Source organism: Acomys minous (genome assembly GCF_964271855.1).
Source record: "Acomys minous genome assembly, chromosome: 3".
NCBI classification, from domain to species: Eukaryota; Metazoa; Chordata; class Mammalia; order Rodentia; family Muridae; genus Acomys; species Acomys minous.
The window spans coordinates 67231979-67242265 of record NC_140485.1 but is presented as its reverse complement, the minus strand read 5'-3'; the positions used below and the strand labels follow the sequence as shown (position 1 = coordinate 67242265).

The window sequence follows — 10287 nt, the reverse complement described above, 5'->3', positions numbered from 1 at the left end:
GGGTCCTGGAAACCTACAAGAACTTTATGACAGGCGGATCTGGGTCCTGGGGTCCTCCTCAAACTAAGGCACCAGCCAAGGAGAAATAGGCAGTAAGCTTTGAACCCCTACCAAGACCTAGCCGACGAACACGATATTCTCCACCGTTGAGTGGAGAGTGAGATCTGACTCTCACACAAACTCTGGTGCCCCTTTTCTGACCATGTCCCCTGGATGGGGAGGCCTGGCGGCACTCAGAGGAAGGATAGCAAGTTACCAAGAAGAGACTCAATAATCTTAGAGCATATATAGGGGGAGGAGGTCTCCCTCAATCACAGACATAGGGGAGGGGAGAAGGGGGGAAGTGGGAGGGAGGGAAGAATGGGAGGAAACAGGGGAAGGGCTAACAATCAAGATGTAATATGAACAAATTAATAAAAAAAATGGTAAAAAAAAAAAAGGATATTTTCTTTTTCTTTTGGTTTTTTTGAGTTTCTCTGTGTAGCCCTGGCTGTCCTAGACTTGCTTTGTAGATCAGGCTGGCCTCGAACTCACAGCAATCCACCTGCCTCTGCCTCCCGAGTGCTGGGATTAAAGGCGCGTGCCACCATGCCCAGCTCAATATTTTCTAATTATAGGGATAATGAGTTTCTTTTTTCTAGAAATAACAACACCTTTTCCTTTGAAACTGTTTGTTGATAAATATTAGAAAAAGGATGCATCCGGTAAAACATAACGCAAAACAGAAGCCAGATGCAGAAGGCCACTCACATTCTCTCTCCACTCACCTCCCTCCCTCCTTCCCACCCTCCCTCCCTCCCTCCCTTTCCTTTTGACCTAGGCCTTCTGAATCCCAGGCACATGTCTGAGGCTGTCCTTGAACTCCCAATCCCTCTGCCTCTCCTCCGAAGTGCTGGGATGTTAGGCATCGGCCACATCAGCTTAAGGGACTCTGGTCCCCTGAGGTTTCCATCCACAAAGGATAGACCAGACATGGCTGCTTGCCTAAGGCGAGGGTGGGGGCCGCTGCTTAGTGGGAGTCCTTTTGGGGTAGGCATCCTTTGAGGGACGTGGTGCTTGCACAAAGACAGCATTACCCCCTGCCAGCCCTTGGGGACGTGGTTACACAGTGCTCTGTGGAGTTCACATCAGTAAATTATGCCTTAAAAACAACCAAACAAAACAATTTCCTGGAGAAAAAGTATGATTGGCTTTCAAGGCGACTTTAAAGTGAGGTCTGAGAAATGCTGGCGGGCTGGGGTGCCCTGTGCCTGACAGCCTCACGTCCCAGGCAGCCCTCCCTCCTGACTGAGCAGTGGAGGGTGAATCCAGCCTTGGCGAGGACCCTCTTCTCCTTGAACACTAGCTTAACCTCCCAACCCTGGCCTCGCTTTCTCCATCTGGGAAATGTGGGCTGTACCCCAAACAACGCGAGTGGTTTTATTTTGGTTTTGGTTTTAAAACAGAGTATCGGGGCTAGAGAGATGGCTCAGAGGTCAAGAGCACTGTCTGTTCTTCCAAAGGTCCTGATCTGTAGTGAGATCTAGTGCCCTCTTCTGTCATGCAGGTACACGTGGGAACAAAATACTGTATAAACAAACTAAAAAACAAGACCGAGTGTCTCCGTGTAGCTCTGACCGGCCTTGGTCGTCTCCGCACTATCTTCCTGTCTCAGCCTTTCAGGTACTGCGATTCCGCCATGCGATGACACACCTGGCTCTCCGGAGGCTCGAGTCTCACGGGTTGAACCCTCACACAAGAAGCAACCGGTGGTCCTGGTGGGAGACTGGTATAGCACGAGGAATGGACCTGTTTGCCCATTCGCATCCTGTCTCCTGGCCCACAGGTGAGGACTTGCTTGGCCTTGGTCTGCGCTGTGTCCCAGGGTTCAAACACAATGGACCAGGGAAGTGGGCATTGACTGACTCTCCGGGTGACTCCCAGAATCCACCTCTGCTCTCTATCCCTGGCCCAGTGCTCATGGCTTACCTCCTTCCTGGTTTTCCGACTTCTGTCTCCCACATCCACATCTGTTTCCCCGAGAGCTAAAATAAAGGATCCTACACTGCCACAGGTAATTCCCACCGCTCTTCTGCCCAGAACCTTCCCTGTTCCCGTCTCCTCCGCAGTGAAAGCTAAAGTTCCCCTCCCTGGTGGAAGGCCCTGCCCCATCTTCGCAGCCCCTCCCGCAACCCCCATCTCCTCCAGGGCAGTTCTTTGCTGTAGCTCACAGGTATCAGGCCTCTACCTCAGGGCCCTTGCACCTGCTCGTCTTATGCCCTGTACCACCCTCTGTCACCGTCTCTACTTGCCGGGCCTGTGCTCATTTGCTCCAGCTTTCCCTGGTCTCCCAGAGGCTGCCGGCCTCCGGAAGTCTCTTCTTCCTTAGTAAACTTCTTGGCTGGGGTCCTGGGCCCAGCCCCGTGACTCAGAATCTAGACGTGCTTCCAGGACTCCTCTGGATTTGGGCCGTCAGCCGTGGGGGCAGGTGGTGCCCGGCAGTACCTGGCACGGAGGCCTCAGCCTGAGTCCTGCTGTGGGAGGCAGCCATGCCCCATTCTCTCAGGCTTCCGGGGTGCAGGTGGGAAGGCACCGCGTGCCCCGCACCCAGGCTCACCTGACTTCACTAACTCAGCCTCTCACCCCTGGCTGCCCTGCCCCTGAAACGTGAAGCCTGGCTCATCTGGGCCACACACTGACTCATATCACTCGCCCCGTCCTCTGCCGCTGGCCAACCAGCCTTCCTCAAGCGGAGAAGCCCAGCCTTCTGCTCCCAAGGATCTTCACCCAAGCTGTGCTTCCCACCCCCCCACCCCCCCACCTCCCCACCCCACCCCCACCCCCACCCCCCCGCCTCCAGAGACCTCTCTGTTCCTGTCAGGCACAGCTGAGAGCCATCTCCAGCCGGAAGGGTGAGTGACAAGGGCCATGAGGGATGTAACAACACACCCGTGCCATGGCAAGCTCTCGTCCTGAGCTAATACTGCCCCGCAGCCCGTACAAGAATCCGAATACAGTGCCCACCTGAGAACACTGTGGAGCCTCCAAAGCTTGACAGAAGGGAGCGAGCGGTGGTGTGAATGGGTCACGTGATCTGCCCCAGCCCTCCCCGAACCTCTGTTGGATCTTAGCTTCCTGGGCAGGCGCCTGCCCCTCCATCTCCAGGAAAAAGCCTCCCCAAGGAAGGACCAGCCAAGAGGAGGATCTACTACTCCGTGGAGCAGGAGCCCCTGGTGGAGCCTTAACCAGGGGCCCCTGAGCTCAGGGGACAGAGGCTGCTATCTTTTATACAAGGAGATGAAGGCTTAGAGTGCCACAGGCCTTGTTCCAGGCCACAGATTGAAATTTACATGCTACGCCTCCCTGCTTGTAGGGCAAGCCAGTACCAAGCAAAGGAGTGGAGTTTGGAACCCTGCTCCTGTCCCGTCCCCAGCTCTGGCCAGGCACTAACCTCCACCCACCCCGATTTGGGCCCTTCTACCCCTCCATCAGCCACCACCTCCTCTGCCATCCCCTGTCCAGCCATCTTTCCGTTCCCCCTCTACCTACCCATGACTCAGACTTCACCTCACTGTCCTTCTGTCTGTCCACCCACCCATCCACCCATCCATCCTTTCTTCTACAGCTTTTACCTGTGTCCTAGCTGGGCTCTAACTGTAGACTTGAGACAACCTAAGAGTCACCTAAGAAGGCAGCCTTACTTGAGGGATCACCCAGATCTGAGTGGCCTGTGGGCGTGTCTGTGAGAGACTGTCCTGATCTTTAATTGATAGAGGGGGCCCAGCCCACTGTGGGCGGTGCCAGTGTTAGGCAGCTGGGTCTGTATCACGCAGAAAGCTAGCTGAGCATGAATCTGTGAGCCAGCCGGCCAGCAGCATTCCTCTGCGGCTTCTGCATCAAGTTCCTGCCCTGACTTCCCTCAGGGATGACCTGTTGACCTGGAAGTGCAAGGCAGTAAGTTGCCCCTATGAGTTGCTTTTGGTCATGTTGACTTTCACAGGGACAGAAAGGGAGTTAGAACACGTGCCAACCTGTCTACCCGTCCTGCTAGCCATCCATCTGCCTATCAGTTCAAATGCTGTTTCTGCCCACGCCCACCATCTTTTCCTTTCAACCTCCCTCCACCCATCTTCCCATCCATCGACGCCTCTATCCGCCATCCACTCATCTCTCTAGCCATCCACCTATCCACCCACCCACCCCCTATAAACACACCCACCTATCCACCCACCCACCCATCTCCACCCTCCCCATCTTCTTCCTCTACCCGCTCACTGAGCCACACAGCCACCCAACCATAGGCCCATCCTTCCTTTCAGTCTTTCATCCGTCCATACCCCTCCCCGCATCCGCACACCCACCTACCCACTGCGTCCATTTAAACGGCTGCAGAACTTCTCCGATGGCTGTGGTCGGAGCCAGAGAATCGCACCTAATTAGGCTTCTATTCATTTGTTGTTCCAAGAAGGCTAATTGTGAGTTTTGTAAACAGCCCTTTGATGGCGGGGGAACTACTTAAGATGACAGTTAAATAAATTGCCTCAGTGCATGCAGTCTGGCTACTCAGCAGGGAGCTGGGGGGTGGGCCCCCCTCCCCCACAAGAGGTCAGCCTAAAGACAGGACACTGAGCTAACCCTGCCTGTGAGAGGCCAGCCATGGCAGAAATACTCACACATGATCACAGTGTGTCAGCTACTGTCCCCTTCCCCCACCCCCATCTTCGCACCTCAGCGCACGGTGGGGTTGGCCCTGCCACTGTCCCTACTGCAGAAACTCAGAACCGACTCCAGTGAGGGAGAGCAGATTTTCATAAAATTAAATGTTTGGGCACAAAGTCTTGCTCTCAACACAATGCTGAGTTTCCGTGTTTAGCCTACAAAGGCTCACCAAACATTTGAAAAGAATAATTGCCCCCACCTTGGAATATTTTTTTTAAACCTTTAAAATTATAAGCTACCTACAGTTTTCTTCTGACTTGTCCAGAGAGCACAAAGCCTTCTTTCTGAGGAAGAGACTCTGCAGTGGCTCCAAGAACACCCATCGTCCCCAAACGGTTGTGTTGTGCCAATAAAACTTTATGACAAGTGGCAGTTGCTGGGGCTTAGGGCTGGCTGATTGCTGACTTGGGCAGCACACACCAAATGTGACAGGAGAACTTCAGTGAGGTCTGGGGACTCAGACCTGCATCTGTAACACTATTTACTGAGCCATGTTCCCTGCCCCACTGGAAGATCACAAAACCTTTTCGTTTCTTCTTTCTTTCTTTCTTCTTCCTTTTTTGGTTTTTGAGACAGGGTCTCTCTGTGTAGCCTTGGCTGTTCTGAACTCACTTTGTAGACCAGGCTGGCCTCAAACTCACAGCGATCTGCCTGCTTCTGCCTCCTGGGATTAAAGGCATACGCTACCACCACCCGGCTTATTTTTTGTTTTTTAAGTCAGAGTTTCTCTAAGTAGCCCTGGCTGTCCTGGAACTTGCTCTGTAGACCAGGCTGGCCTTGAACTCAGAGATCTGCCTGCCTTTACCTCCCACGGGCTAGGATTAAATGAATGTGCCACCTTACTTGGCAACATTTTTTTAATAATGTAAAATTAAATTTGAATATCTGTTAGTGTGTGCACACATGGGTGCTCGGTGTTGTGTGCATTGGGTGCTGTGTGCCCTGGGTGCTGTGTGTACATGGGTGCTGTGTGCTCTGGGTGCTGTGTGCTCTGGGTGCTGTGTGCACTGAGTGCTGTGTGCACATGGGTGTTGTGTGTCTACTCAGAGCACGGCTTTCAGGAGTTGCTTCCCTCCTTCCACTGGATCCTGGGAGTGGAACTCAAGTCTCCAGGTTCAGCAGGAAGCTCTGTTACCTGCCGAGTCATGTCGCTGGCCCACATGAAGCACTTTCAAAAAAAGGTTCACTTGGGCCATTTGCTCTTCCAGCTTCCCAGACACCATGCACCTTCTACCCAGTTGGTGAGTTCTGAAGGAATCTGCAAATTCCTTAAGTGAATGTGATGGTTAATCTTGATTGACACCTTGATTGAATTAAGAAATGTCTAGGGCCGGGTATGGTGGCGCATGCCTTTAATCCCAGCTCTCTGGGAGGTAGAGGCAGGTGGATCTCTGTGAGTTCAAGGCCAGCCTGGTCTACAAAGCAAGTCTGGGACAGCCAAGGCTACACAGAGAAACCTTGTCTCGAAAAACAAAACAAAACAAAAGAAATGTATGTCTGAGGATGTCTCCATAGAGGATTGGCTGAGGAGAAAGTTCCATCCTGAATGTGGGCAGTTGCACCCATCCCAAGGCTCACGGGCTGAGTTGAAAGGGGAGAAGGGTGGCTGCCCCATCTCTGCTCCTGACCCCCTCTAAGGGGGGCAAAAGCTGTACCTGCCCCTCTCTTCTATACACCTCTCTGCTGTGACGAACAGCGTCCCTGCAAACTGTGAGCCAAAATAAGCCCTTCCTGTTTGAAGCTGCTTCTTGTTAGGGGTTCAATTGCTCAGAGGACAAAAGTGACCTGACATAACCGCTTCCTTCCTGTCATAGTGTGGAAGGGAGGAGGGGCAGGGGTGTCCTCAGTTTGGTTGGCCCGTACCAGGGACACTGAGCGTGATAAGGACCTTGGATTCTTTTTCGCACTGAAATCTATAAACTTTGGGCTTAAAAACCGACTATAAACTAGGGATGGTAGTACAGACGCTTAATGACAGAATTCAGGAGGCAGAGGCATGAGAGTCTCTGTGGGTTCAAAGCCAGCCTGGTCTCCAGAGTAAGCTCCAGTAGAGACAGCCACATGGTGCAATCCTGTGCCCCGTCCCTCACCACTCATGGCTCTTGAGTGACTTTGAGGTGGCATGAGGCTGGGACTGCTCTGGAGACAAGAGCAAGGACATGAGAGGAGGCAAGGCTGGTGGGAACAACCCTGGGAAAGGCCCACACAGAACCCCGTCCTTCCCTCTCCCGTCTTCCCCTCAGGGTTTGGTCCCCAGCCTGGAAAAGCTGTGGCCCTAGAGGAGTGGAGATAAAGGACGAGTGAGGGGCCTACGATATGGGTCGGTGGGTAAAAGTGATTGCAGCAAAGCCTGGCAACCTGAGTTCAGTTCCTGGGACCCACATGGTGGAAAGAGAGAACCGACTCCTGCAGGTTTGTCCTGTGACCCCCACATGCACTGTGGCATACTCACACCCCACACTAAATACATAAAGAAAAATAATTTCTAAAGGATGAGTGAGATCCTGGGAGAAAATATTTTTTAAAAAAATGTAAGTATAGACAAAGGATTTGTTTCCATAATATGCAAAGGGTACTCTCAGAACAGTGGGAAACGAAGTACACCCAGTGTAGAGTCACGGATAACGGGGGCAAGTTTACGGGAAATGGCATAGAGCTAAAGAAGCTTGCGAGGTGCTTTCCCTTGTGGATCAGGAGAACACAGATTCAGAGAGCAATGAGCAAATGTTCCCCACTCCTCAGGTCCACTCAAGTAAAAGACAAGTAGTGCAAAATAGGCTTTCTGGAAGATAGCCATACAGAAAAAACCCAGAATGCATGTTTTCTGCAGCTTGGCGTGTCTTTTCGGTTTTCTCCCTTACAGAAACATCCATACGTAGGCACAAGGGATGCAGCCCAGGTGCTGCTCTGGGACCCCATCGTTTGAGCCTGCCCACCTTCGTCACTGGCAATGAGCCTACTGGAGTTTCAGGCTTGCAAGCATCCCTTGCAGGTAGGTCTCTGGGAGCCTATGTGCCCACCCACTCTCAGAAGCAGGGATGGAGCCCAGAAGGTTCACCAAGCCAACAGTAGGAGGAGACTTCCAGCACTGAGCTGACTGACCTTGAGCCTGGCCCTTCCTGCCATCCTCTTCTCACAGATGCCCTATTTTATTTAAAATTTGTCATTGAACCTTACCGCATGTTCAAAAATGCCCGGGTCACAGGAATCCTCACAAGCATTCCTGTGTGACCAGCACCATGTCAAGGGACACTCTCAAGGTCCCCCAGAGTCTCCCTCATGCCCCTTCCAGTGATGACAACCCAAGCTCCACGGGGAGCCATGTCTATCTCTAGCACCACTCAGGGGGAGTGAGATGGCAAACGCAGGTAGGTCTGTGTCCCCATGTGTGCCTACAGTCGTGTGTGTGTGTGTGTGTGTGTGTGTGTGTGTGTGTGTGTGTGTGGTGTGGTCATTCTTCCTCCTCCATGACCTCAGTCCAACCCCTTGATCCTACAGATGCACCTGGTATGTTCTTGTCAGGAGCTGGTTATAAAAAGGCTGCTGGGAGCATCTGTGTCCTGTCTACCGTGGGCATCTATCTGATCACTGTTGAGGGTGGCTCACCTGGGGGCCACCCTTCCCTTGACTAGATCCTACTGTAGTGTCCACTGGACTTGCACGGTTTCACAGGGCTGCCCAGAGGATGTGGCCGCTGCTTGAGTCGCCACCTCTGCACCAATGTTGGCTGTGCCCAGTGTCTTCACTTTGGCCATCTTTGAGGTATAGAGAGGGCCACCAAAGATGTCCTAATGTTACCCTGTCATGAAGGGTGTGAAGCACTTTACACAGCGGTTGGTCCTTCCCATGCGCCCTGTTATAAAGGACCCTGTAATAGAGCTTCTGTCTTTTGTGCTTATTGAGTTTCCTGTCTGTCTGTTGTCCCCCCCACCAGCGCCAACTCACTGATTGTGATGATTCTGTTTTCTGTTCAGTTACCCCGTCTGTCAGGGCTGTCCAGAGAAACAAAACCTACAGGAGAGAATCATCTCAGGGGCTCTTTCTGTGGTCTGCCCATAGCTCTTCAGGTTGGTGTCAATGCTGTGACGTGGAAATGTCTGATGATTTTGCTGTGTGTGTGTGTGTGTGTGTGTGTGTGTGTGTGTGTGTGTGTGTGTGTGTGTGTGTGTATGTGTACTGGGTTGAATCCAGTTCAGAGTTACAGGTGGCATAAATAACCCAGGGTATGGTGCCAGCCTGTTTCACAAATCATCTTGGCTGGACGGTGGTGGCCGGTTCCTGGCTGTGGTGGATTGCTGTGGTTGTGGTAAAAAGTCTACATAAATTACCAGCATGCTGGTGTATATGTGTAGTCTCAGCATCTGGGAGACTGAGGCAGGAGGATTGCAAATTCTGCTTTGGGGCACATAGTACTGAAAACAAGAAAGAGGGAAAGCCTTGGGCGGACTGGTGGGCCTTGTCTGCTCAGGTGAAACGCTTGAGTGCAAAGCTGCAGGGTCCTGTGGAAGAGTCAGACTCAAGGCGGTAATGCAGGGAACTTCCAGCATCTCCAAGCAAATTCGCTCACCTTGCAAGTTGTGAAACTGCACAATCAGTCTGCCAAAAGATTAAATGAAGACACACACAGGAGTCCAGTGAGGTGGCTCAGCACGTATAGATGGCTGGTTTTGGTCTCAAGGCCCGCGTAGAGGTGGACACAGAGAATGGCTCCTCCAAGCTGCTCTGACTTAACTTGCTCTGAGTAAGGAGGGAGGGTCTCAGCCCATCAGGTGAGATTAAAAGTTCCTATGGAAGGTTTTTTTTTTCTCTAGGAGCTGCCCAAAGAGAGATGCCAAAGGAAATTTTAACAAGAGCTTTAACATTAAAAATGATTTTAAGGGCTGGAGAGATGGCTCAGGGGTTAAGAGCACTGTCTGCTCTTCCAAAGGACCCAGGTTCAATTCCCAGCACCCACATGGCAACTCACAACTGTCTGTAACTGCAGTTCCAAGGGATCTGATACCTTCACACTAACACACATAAAATAAAAGTAAATAATGAAAAATGATTTAAAAATATTTATTTTAGGCACACTCCTTTAATCTCAGCATTAGAGAAGCAGAAGCAAGCTACCTCTTTGATTTTGAAGCCAGTCTTGTGCTCATAATGAGTCTTAGCCAGCCAGGGCTACACAGCAAACCCTCCACAAACCTCGTCCCCCAAAGACTTACTTTATTGCTAATTATGTGTAGGTGTTTATGTGTGCGTCTGTGTGATAGCATGTGTACGTGAGTGCAGGTGCACATAGAAGCCAGAAGAGGCCACTGGGTCCCCTGGAACTGGAGTTACAGTCAGTCCTGGGAACAGAATTCAAGTCTTTTGAAAAGATAGTGAGCGTTCCTAACTGCTGAGCCATCCTTCTGGCCTCGGGGGGGGGAAAAAAAAGATTTTTAAAAATATAAAAATGTGTTATATAAATAAAATAAAATTTAGGTGGAGAAATGTTTAAAAGAAAAACAAAGGAGTCATGAAGTCTCCATTACTCAGCCAGGGAAAATCTGCTGAGTGGCTGTTGGGCACCCACACAGGACTCGGGGAGGCTCTGGTCTC

The 10287-nt window shown here is 51.6% G+C and overlaps 1 long non-coding RNA gene across 1 annotated transcript; it reads left to right on the top strand.

Moving 5' to 3' along the window:
• The first annotated feature begins 5241 nt into the window (after window positions 1-5241).
• LOC311594958 lies at window positions 5242-9145 on the top strand. Its single transcript, XR_014778257.1, has 3 exons — window positions 5242-7110; window positions 7562-7690; window positions 8197-9145. It is a non-coding gene; the product is annotated as an uncharacterized lncRNA (long non-coding RNA).
• Window positions 9146-10287: the final 1142 nt, after the last annotated feature.